Source organism: Juglans microcarpa x Juglans regia, chromosome 8D (genome assembly GCF_004785595.1).
Source record: "Juglans microcarpa x Juglans regia isolate MS1-56 chromosome 8D, Jm3101_v1.0, whole genome shotgun sequence".
Classification (NCBI taxonomy): Eukaryota; Viridiplantae; Streptophyta; class Magnoliopsida; order Fagales; family Juglandaceae; genus Juglans; species Juglans microcarpa x Juglans regia.
Window position 1 is genome coordinate 24630852 of NC_054608.1, and position 12164 is coordinate 24643015.

General features: G+C 40.2%; 1 pseudogene; it reads left to right on the top strand.

Annotated features, from left to right (window-relative positions):
* Positions 1-423: 423 nt before the first annotated feature.
* Positions 424-9140, top strand: LOC121242013 (annotated as a pseudogene).
* Positions 9141-12164: the final 3024 nt, after the last annotated feature.

A 12164-nucleotide genomic window follows, 5' to 3' on the forward strand; every position in this document is an offset into this window, starting at 1 on the left:
TTGCATGTACACACACTTGGCACTAACGTTGGGATGTGTGACTCTGTTGTCATCATCTCGGTATCTCGATTCCTGTGTCTCCTTACATGGGGATCGTGGGCGCCACATTTCCCCATTTGACTACTTGTACAAATTCCAATTGAATGTTGTTTAGAATCAAATGAAATGAACTTTTTATGACAGAGATAATCAAGAACTCTGGAATTTGGATGTCCTAACCTTAAGTGCTAGTTGTCCTTATTTGTTGATTGAAATCTAAAAGAGAAGCAGGTCTCTTTATCTGAAAAAGTTGATACAGCAGCATTAAAAACATATAGACCCTTCTGTTTCCTCCTTGTTGCCACTATCCTTGGTGTTATCCTGTATTTTATCACAAAACCATGTCCATCTAACTCAAATTTTAGTGGAAAATATGAGGTTAGCCTACTAACTGAGAGCAAATCTTTCTTGATATCAGGTACCACAAACATTATTTAACTGCAATGGTGATTGAGTAGGCCCAACCATGGCCTTGCCAATGTGTATAATAGGCAATATTTTGCCATTCCCAACCATTACACTATCATGACCAGTATTTGGAACCAAAGATTGGAGGGTACCTTGACTTGCTGTCATGTGATCAGTGGCTCCAGTGTCAGAATGCCAAGATGCTTCTAATGGTTCTTCCATCTTCATTGCTGCAAAACATTGAGGTAGATTATCATTTGTAAATGAATGATTAAATCTACTGAAACACTTCAAAGCTATGTGATTCCTTTTATGACAGATTTGACAGACAATTTCATCTTTTTGTGTAGATTTGTTGTTGCTGGAACCTCGAGAGTAATTATTTGAGGGTTGGCCCTGAGTTGATGCTTAGATCCATTGGTGTGCCTTTGAACAAAACCACGTCCCTTAGAAGTAAAGCGACCAGTTTGTTTTCTGTTCTTGTAAGACTTTTGGCCATAGAACACCATTAATGCTGAAGGAGCATCAAGTTTGTACTTGTTAGCATAACTTTCAAGTAATGTTACTACTTCAGAATATGAGGGGACAAGGGGCTTAAGCATTGTGGTTGTAAAGACCTCAAACTCCTTGCCAAGGCCATTGAGAAGCCACCAAGACTTTTTGTGTTCTGAAACTGGCTTGCCAATAGCAGCAAGCTCATCACAATGGTCTTGAATTTCTTGAGGTAATCACTTAAGGAATCAGTTCCTTTGGTGATAGAGGTTAGCCTTTGCTTGACTGTAAGACTATGGTCTGATGATACTCTTGCAAAGGCAAGAACAAGAGCACTCCAAACCTCTGAGGCAGTGTTTAATCCCACAACAATGCCTAAAACCTCCTCAAACAATGTGATTGTGATTCAACCTTTAACCAACCTATTAGACTTGTGCCATTTGTGATAGAGTGGATTTTGCTGTGAGTTGGATGACTTATCAAGAATTATTTGGGGTGGAGCTTGAACTTCACCCGTGATGAACCCTTGTAGGTCATAACTCTCAAGTATATTTAGCAATTATGTTTTCCATAGCAGAAAATTAGAGGAGTTAAGTTTGAGAAAAACATAATTTGAAACATTTTGTGAGTTTGGATAAGGATAGGTATCTGAATGATTCAAAGACACAAAGGAGGATGAAGAATCTATTTCTGGAAGAATAAAGAACATCACTCTCTTTCGACATGTTTTGGGTCTTGATACCATGAAGAAGTTGGAGTTGAGATAGAGAGGATGTATATTATTAACATATATAGGATGATTACAGTCTGTGCAAACTAAATAATTACAAGTTATTACAATCTGTTAATAAGGAAACTATGCTAAGAAAGGAATTAGAGAAGGCTACAATAAAGGAGTAAGAGTAAATACAATTGGCTAACAGCCTGGACTTTCCTAAACTAGCTTGATAGATTACTATGTACATGTATTGAGATTATGCAATCTCTTTTCTAATTTTCTGCAATCCTGAAGTAATCATCTGTTTGCTGAATTCTTGCATTTCTGCTTTAATGATTTCATTCCTTATAGTCATAGCATATACACGCACTTCTATCATTGTGATAAGCATGCATGTGTGACTTACTAGCTGATATGGTATATATTTGGCTAACTTCATTTGCTTCATATATCTAAGATGTAGGATATATAATGGCTCTGATGTTCGACAAATATGCACGGTGACAAGCAGCAATCCGGACGAAGTCAGGATTATGATTTTGAAGGGGCCAAGTATTTTTTTTTTTATACATTTAGGGAGGGGGTTTTGAATCCCAAGACTTCCATTTTGGAGGCTGGGGTTTTATTCCAATCAGGCCACAGGCTTTTGGCAAAGGGGCCAAGTATTTTAGATTGGAATAAATAGTTCAATTAGAGAATTTTAGGAAAAACCCTAACAAAATGATAATAAACAAAAGAAATGATTAAAGAGCAAGAAATAAAAAATAAACTCAAAACCTAAAAAACAATATAGCTTGGCATTTCACAAAAAACATAACAATAAAAAAGTTTATCTAATGTTTTAATTAAAAAGTGTATACACAAATTTCAAACAAACATAAAAATTAAAATTATGATTTAAAATCTTCACAAAAGTTTTAGAGAATATTAATGACTACAAATCAAAATACTTTATTTATCTTCTCCTATGTCATAAATGTGTATAAAAGTAAATATTATTTTTCTAATAAATCTCCTTAAGAATTCTATCAATGTATTATATAAAATAAATTTAAATGAATAATAATATACTTAAAATATTAAATTTTATTAAGAATGCTTAAATATTAACCTTTGCTTAGAGCCTTTGGGGTGCCTGTCCCCTACCCACTCTTGGCTTCGTCAAGAGTGGGTGACAAGGGATTATTTTGTTTGATGTTGTATATGTTTGAATGTTGCAGGTGCTCAATCCGCTAGAATAACTTTCTGAAACAACTGTTCGTATACAATCTGGCCAGGAACCCTAACCACTAATCAGAAACCTCAACTATCTACAACCGGATTTGAGTTAGCATCCAAAGCATCCACATCACTGGATGTCCAAGCTCCATGGAATGGCCGGTTTTGGGCACGAACTGGTTGCTCCATAGACACCTCAGGAAGGTTCTCTTGCGCTACTTCGGATTGTGCCTCTGGCCAAGTTGCATGCAATGGCAATGGGGCCATCCTGCCAACGACTTTGGTAGAAATAAGCATAGTAGCAAATGGTGGGCAAAACTTTTACGATGTTAGCCTTGTCGATGGCTTCAACCTGCCTGCTTCGGTGAGCATAGAAGGTGGGATCGATGCTTGTAAAACCTCGAGTTGCCTGGCCAATGTGAATTCAGTTTGCCCAGCAGAGCTACAACTAAAAGCCAAGGATGGGAGCGTGATTGCATGCAAGGGCGCATGCGTAGCATTGAATCAACCACAATATTGCTTCACTGGAGATTTCAATACTCTAGATACATGTCCTCCCACAAACTCTTCCAGGACCTTCAATGTAATACCCTGATCCTTCTTTCTTACGTACGTTTCTCTCTTTCTTACGTACGTTCCCTCTTTATGACGTAAGCAAATCCCGAGGATAGAGATTATGTGATCTGTCTGCCCCTTCCATCTAGCGACTGCGAGCCTCATCATGCGTGCCGATCCACGATGGCGTATTTCAAAAGATATTATGTGACTTATAAGGCACGCCCAGTGTTTTAAATGTACTGAAAATATTTATAAGGAGTATTTCCAGTGTTATTGAACTAAACTTGATTTTAAATACGACAATTACAATATTCTTGAAGAGCTGCAAAAATATTATAATTGTTAGAAATCATTTTAATATTATTATTAAAATGATTTCAGTTATTTAAAATATTATGGGATTTAAATTATGTTGAAAGCTTTAATTAATTAAATTGTTTTATCCTTTCAAATATATTAAATAAGACTTCATCATTTTATTAATGATGAAGAAATATTATTTTATAAACTAAAGTTAGTTTAAAATAATATTCACCTTAATTCCTCTAAGTGCTTTTAATTAAGTTAATGTTTACGCATTTTCAAATCAGTATTTTAATCCTTTGTCATTAGATCGCGTTGTAGACTCCAAGACGAAGGGAGGGACTGAATTAAATACCCAGACCCCCTCTCTCTTTCCCTCACTTTTTCCCCAGCCCTCTCTCTCCTCCCTCTCATTTGGCGTACGTAGTATGCAGCGCCTCTCTCTCGCCGAAGCTCCCATTGCACAGCCTGGCGTCGCTGTGCGTCGGTGAGCCTCACCTCCACCACTGACAGCACCTCCTCCCTCCGGCGAACCTCCACGTGGCAGTCCCTCCCTCTCACGCTCTCTCTTCCTCTCCCTTGGAAGTGCAAAGCCCGAACGGGCTTGATGGTCACTACGCCGCCATGCGCCGTCCTCCGGCGCCACCACCTCCATGGCAGCTTCCTCTGCCATCGATCATCACCCTCCAGAGAACTCAACCCCCCCCATGCAGCCACCTTCCTTGTAGCACGCACGCCGCTAGGCACCACCGTGAGCCACCATAGCTCCTCCCTCTTCCTCCTCCACGTGACCCACGACCAGAAGCCTCTCTCCATGCACGGCTTCTCCCTCTCCCTCTAGTGCATGGGTTGCACACATCCACGGCCGTGCGCCACCACCCACGGTGGGTAATCACCCTCATGAGCCTCCTCAGGCCACCACCAAGCCAACCCAACCACCCACAGCCCCGATCTGTCACCCATGCACGCACATTCTCTCTCACTCTCCCACGGTTTCTCCTCCACTGTGCGGCCAGATCCGCCACCGTGAGCCACCGTGGAGCCACCACGAGTTCCACCGCACCTCCCTTAGCCGAGCTCTAGGTCCAAACCACCACTTTATGTGGTGGGTAACCACTGCACGTGATGGACAGTCACTGCGCGTGACTGATCGCCGCTGTACACGGCTAGATCCACCGTGTTACGCTCCTTGCCACCATCACAAGGGCTTCACAAGCCCTTCCAAGACCACACTTAGCTATCCAAACGCCCAAACAGTCAACGTACGTGGGTTAGCCACCACGTACGACTTTTCCGACGTCATCGGCTGTGACGATCAACGAGCAACGCACGGGTTATCCCGTTGATGGTATAACCCTCTATCTGTCATTATTTATGTTAGATATTGATTTCTGGATTAGGTTGTGGACTGTACTATTAGTATTTGTGGAGTTCGCTGTGCTGGATATCTGTGTAGTGAAGTGTTGGGCATTCTGTGTAGTGAAGTGTGGGGCATTTTGTGTAGTGAAGTGTTGGGCATATTTGTGTAGTGTGGTGATGTGATGTGCCGTGTATGTGAAGTGTTGGGCTTATCTGTGTAGTGCGCTGTGATGTGTTGGACGTAGTTGGGAAGTGTGCTGTGAAGTGTTGTGGACTGTGCGGTATAGTGTGACTGCAGAGTATGTGTTGTATTGGTGTCGTGGCATGTGGAGTGGGAACAGTACACGCTGAGTGTACTTTGTGTGTGTGGCGTAGTGTGGGATAAGGAGAGTATATGTAGAATATACTCTCCTGGCGTATTGTGGATTAGAAAGAGTACACGTAGAGTGTACTCTGTATGACGTGGTGTGTGAATGGAGTACACGTGAAGTGTACTCCACGTGGTGGAGTGACGCACCATATGGCAGGTATGCCATAGTGGTGATGTGGCGTAGTGTGTATGAAAGGAGTACATGCAGAATGTACTCCATGTAATGGAGTGATGCACTATGCCGTAGTGGTGATGTAGCGTAATGTGTAAATAGAGTACACGCGGAGTGTACTCTGTATGGCGTGGTGTGAAAAGGGAGTACACATAGAGTGTATTCTGTGTGGCATAATGTGTGTGAAGAGAGTACACGTGGAGTGTACTCTATGTGGTGGAGTGATGCACCATATGGTGGGAATGCCATAATGGTGATGTGGCATGTATGAAGAGAGTACACGTGGAGTGTACTCTATGTGGTGGAAAGATGCATCATATGGCAAGTATGCCATGATGGTGATGGGTCGTAGTGTGTATGAAGGGAGTACACGTGGAGTGTACTCTATGTGGTGGAGTAATGCACCATATGGGGGGAATGCCATAATGGAGATGTGGCGTGTATGAAGAGAGTACACGTGGAGGGTACTCTATGTGGTGGAAAGATGCACCATATGGCAAGTATGCCATAATGGTGATGGGTCGTAGCGTGTGTGAAGGGAGTACACGAGAAGTGTGCTCCATGTGGTGGAGTGATGCATCGTATGGCGGGTATGCCATATTAATGATAGGTTGTAGCGTGTGGAAATGGAGTATACGTGGAGTGTGCTCCACGAGGCAGCGACACTCCGTGTGACGTGTTGCAGAGATAAGGATGGTTGTGCAGTTGATGTGCGTAGAACGTGGTGAATAGTGTCGGGAATTGTGGAACAATGTCTCGAAGTAGTTATGGTGCAGCCTGTAATCTGAGGTGACAAGTATCACTGTGATGGACTTATGGCTAGGAATATGCGTGAAGTATAAGAGTACGCAGTGGAAGCATGACTGGGCAATGTCACGAAGTGACGTGGTTCCTGACAGTTAAGCTTATGATGGGTGAAGAGTTATTGTAGAGATGGCGTAGCAGGAACGTGACGAGATGTCACGATGTGATAGGAGTACGTGAGGAATCGTACTCGTGATAAGTTAAGGAATCGATGTGAGAATGACGTAGCGGGATGTCAGGTGACGTGACAAGGTCATAGTGTAGCTTGGGTGTAGTCTCAAGCTATATGATGTGACATAAGGCGTAATGGTGAATGGAGCCTTGTCATGTTAAGTGTTGTGATGAATTGTCAAAAGGGACGGATAGCATGAAGAGTCATGCTAGCCTGGTTAAGAGAAGGTTGGTATCGGAGTATGACCCTTGTCCCTGCGAGCAGGTGATCAATGTGTCATATGTTGATCTTAGGTGATAAAGGGGTAAGGTACATGTGTAATCTAGTTAGACACATGTGCCGGACGGATTCACCATATGTAAAGGGTAATCTGTCCTGAGCACAGTTACATAGTGCTTAAGCCTCAGAGTTGGCTTAGAGTCGTGTGACTTGTATGGCTGTAAATGAGGATTTAGTATGGGTTAGGATGTATGGAGGTAGTGACGGGTGTATTGTTTAGGATTGGGACGCGTGACTTAGTTGGTTTGAGTCATGCATCAAGATGAGTTCAATAAGGAGAATAAGACGAATGTCTTAGTGTCTTAATCCTAAGGTGAATCATGGGTTCACTTTAGTGAATGAGTACTCGAGGCAAGACGTTGAGTTGGAAGATGTGGTGACCGTAAGTGGTCCCCGAAAGGTTTAACATAGTTAAGGGCACGTAAGTGCACGGGATAGAAGGAGAGTGTTCCAAGTAAAGTGTAGTTCTATTTATTGTTAAGTTGCTTATATACTAGATAGAGAATGACGTTAAGGTTATGTATGTATGTAGGTTGCCAGTTGACACGTGCATGAATGGACTGCATGGTATGAAAGTAGCATGGAGTCCAGGTAAGTGATACGTTCATACTCTTCTAGAGTCTTTCAAAATATATAAAGAAACGAAAACGAAACGCTTTTCTTCACGATACTTTAAGAAAAGACGCGAAAGACGTTTTACGAAAGAAAAGGCTAATTGTTCAAAGGTATACGTATGTACGGCCCCTCCTTGGTAGCACCTTTTTATGCGATAAAAGTATTAATTGTACGCATGTGAATGGATGACTATACGTTGTATCTATTGTATGTATTTTCTAAGAAAATCCATGAACTGATGAAAATGAATGAAAAGCATGAAACTGACGCTTTTATGGATCCTACGAACCGACGCTTTCATGTGCGCCATGAGGTGATGCTCGTGGGTGCCATGAGAGACGACATTCAAGGTGATGCTTGTGGATGCCACGAAAGCTGATGTTTAAGCCATGTATGTTTTTAAATGATGTTTTTCATGAACGAACTGTTAAATGAAGGACAGGACTGAAATGAACTGAAAAAGGAAAGACGATTTTCGAGCTTACGCCCCAAACGATGTTTTCTCATGGAAATGAATGTTTTCTCATGAAAGGACTGTTAAAGGAAAGAAAGGACTAAATGAAAACTCCAGCTCTTTAGAGCTGACATGAATGAATGAATGAAATGCAAGAAAGACATGAAAGCATGAACTGTATGAAGATACGTAACGGCTACATGAATGAACGGAAAATGTACCAATGAATGGGTAGATTGCAATGCTGAGTAAGTAGTACTAGTAGTGCACCCAGTGCTGCCCCTGACTAAAAAGGGATTCCCAACCCGTGGCCACGGGTGGAGTCCGGGTCAAAAAGAAGACCACTAACCCCAACACACGGGGTGTAACAGTATGTACTGGCCTATGAAAGTGATAAGAAAGAATGCATGTATGTATGTATGTATGTATGTATGTATGTATGAACGCATGTATGCACGTAACGCATGAATGCACGAACTTTTAAGAAATGAAGGTACTGACGGGGGAAACGTTTTATGAAAAGAAAGTCCATTTTCAAAGGAAAATCCCGTCCAGTGACGTTTTCAAAAGAATGCACGTATGTATGTAAGCACGTAAGTATAGTACGTATGAATGATGAATGAATGAATAAAAACCTATATTGTTATATTTTAACTGTATGAAGTAATGCTTACGAGTCTTCGACTCATTTTAGTTTTTATGCATGTCCCTCCCCCCTCACAGGGACGGAATGAGAAGTACGCATCAGGACAGACACGGCCATGGGAAAGAACAAGGAAGTCTAGGCACGAGTTTTAATCGTACGAGGGACCCTTATTATTAAAATTAATGTTTTTCGCTGTAAACCTCTTTTATTGTAAAAGCACTTTTTATTTTATAAACGTAGAGTCTTGCACCCTGGGAAGGAAGTGAAAAGTTTTAAATTGGATGGTAATTCCCATCGTCCTTTATAAAAATATTTTACAAAAAATCTCACCACAAGGACGGACGTTACATTCAAGGACCAGTGCCCTCAAGCGTATAGCTATGCTTATGATGATGAGACCAGCACCTTTACCTGCTTCGGTGCACCTAATTACATTATCACTTTCTGCCCTTGAATAACGTCTAGCTTGATCATGAGATGAGATCAAGCGTTATGCATTCATGCATATTGCATGCATTTCCAGCTTCTCTTTATAATAACCCGCACAATGTGCGGGTTTATATTTTGTTAAGCTAACACAGATTTATCAATACTTAATTTATAATATTTGAATTTACATCCTCTCATTTTTTTTTAAATATATCAGAAAAAACTATGTAAATATTAAAATAAAATCCTAATCTTACTTATGATAATAGCTAATGATAAGTCATGTTTTTTTAATTTAAAGGAAAAAGAATTCAGAATAATCACTTCAAACAATATATCAAACATGATATAGATAAATTACAAAACACTCCTAAGTGCATTTATAAATTATAAGGCAAACCAACCGACGACCAAGTTTAAAATGAAATGAAGAAGAATAGAAAATCTAAACTCCTGGAAATCCAAACACGCAAAGAATAAATCATGGTTTTCTTTGAATTAACTGAACTCATCTCCTAGCATGCAGCTGTAAACAAAACCATTAGCCGCTACCACAAATCAGTACATTTTAACCAAGAATAGAAAAAATATACATCTCTCTCTATATATATGCAGATGCAGATGAATATATAAATAAATATAATATTTTACATATATAGAAGCCTGAAAATCTCTACCAACATACTTTCTGCATACTCGTCTTAGGCTTCGTTTGGAAGCCAAACTCATCTTTACTCATATAAACTTATCATTACAACTTTTTCAAATTCCAACACAAAATATAATAAACAATTCAACTTTTTCAAATCCCAAAATAATAATAATAATATTAAAAAATAATATTCTAACAATATTTTATCATCTCAACTCAATTCAACTCAACTCAATTCAACATCCAAACGTAGCCTTAGTATCTTTATTTTAACCAGAAGCACCTTGTATAAATACTGAAGTATATCAATTTTTTGAGACAGTGGAATAATAATATTTTTTAATAATGCACAAAAATAAAACACCACCGCAAATGGTACATTAACATTTGCCTCTCTCATTTGGTTATTTCCAGAAACAAAATAAAGCCAGTGAAACAATGTATTTCCACAGGCTTATATCAGACTTAGTTAAGCGGAGTTATCATTTTCTAGACTTCTAGACGCCTATGAGCTGCCAAATGAAGGAACCCTAATCTTAGGGTTATTGTCGGAAGCTCCTTGGGCCGGGTCTGGGCCTAGCCTATGGGCCTTATCTTATTTGCTTTGGGGTCTTATTTTAATTGCTTTGGTTAGTTAAGTGCAAAAGGTATCTTGTGGGCCACCTAGTTGGTGGTTCCAGCTTGTATTTTTCATGGGTCACGTTTAATTCAGTTATTTGTTATTTAGTCCATGTTTTGAGTCCATGTTTAGTGGGTCAGTTAAGTGTCGTGGGTCAGTTTGTTATTTGACTAAATCCATGTAAAACTCTATTTATATGGCAGTTATCAATGCATGAGGTATCAGTTTTCCAGAATCATTGAGTTTACAATGCGGAGGCTAGGCACCTCGAATCGCCTACCAAATTCTCAAATTTACAAGTTCAAATTGACATAAATCATAATAGTGGTATCTAGAGCTGCGTTCCTACGCCATGGCCGAAGGTACACACACCAAGCTCAGCTTTCTGAAGCAGTCTCATTACTCAAAGCTGAAACAGTGCACCTGCGGGAAGAACAAAGCAAACAAAGAGGCATGCTAGAAGCAGTGCTACAACAGCTTAAGAATTTGGCAACTAGCTATGACCAACTAGCACTACAGGCTAATAATCGGAACTTGGGAGAAGGATCATCCAATAGTAAAGGTCAGTTTAATAATCCACTATTTGAGGGAAATTGGGGGATACATGCTAGGTCCCCTAGATTAGATTTTCCTAAATTTGATGGGTCAGATCCTATCGAAGGGATTCTTAAGGCTGAATAGTTCTTTGAATATTTCAACACACCCAAGGACCAAAAAATTCAGATTGCCTTTTTCCACATGGAAGGCAAGGCTTTATCCTGGTTCTCTTGGCTAAGGGATTCAGGTACTATGGGGAAATGGGAGGAGTTTACCGCAACACTTAAAGTGCAGTTTGGGCCTTCAACATTTGAGGATCCAATTGGAGCTTTTACAAAGCCAAGACAAATCTCCACGGTACAAGAGAACCAAACTGAGTTTGAGATTTTATCTAATAAAATTAAGGGGCTTACGGAGGAATTTCATATTACTAACTTTATTAGTGCTCTAAGGGATGATCTTAAAATTATGGTAACAATGCTTAAACCTAATACAATTTTAGTTGCATTTGGGTTAGCAAAGTTACAAGAGGAGGAGGTAGCTAGAAGAAGTAAGGCAGCCCCAAACAGAACCCAAAACCCAAACCAACCTACTCATACTTACCTGCCAAAACTCCCACCAGCACCACCAATCCTAAGATTACCAACACCACCACTTAAACCAGAGAGCAGAATTCCAAAAACTCCATACAACCCAAACAGAAAACCCATAATGCCCATAAAAAGAATAACCCCAGCCCAAATGCAAGAAAGGAGAGAGAAGGGTCTATGTTATTATTGTGATGATAAATTCCACATTGGTCACAAATGTAATAGGCCTAAGTTGTTCTGTTGGAAGGAATTGAAGAGGGTGAGAGTGAAGAAACCAAGCTTGAGGAGGGGAATTTGGCCATCATTGAGCCAAACGAAATGGAAGAAGGATATAAGGAGATGGGTGAACTACTTGGCATTTTTCTACATGCTATGGCCAGTTCACTATCTCCTGAAACGATGAGGATAGAGGGCTTTATTAATCATCAAAAAGGTTTTGATTCTTATTGACACAAGAAGCACGCACAACTTTGTGGATCCATATGCAGTAAGGAAATCGAAACTGCCAGTGAGGGAGAGCCAGTTGACAGTTAAAGTGGCTAATGGGGATAGCCTTCATTGCCAAGGTTACGGTAGGGCATTTCCTATTCAACTACAGAATTTAAAGATTATGGCTAATCTCTATTTATTAACTCTAGGAGGCTGTGATGCGGTGTTAGGAGTCGATTGATTGCGAGATTTAGCATCAATTTTATAGAATTTTTCTGACCTTACTATGCAGTTTGATTTC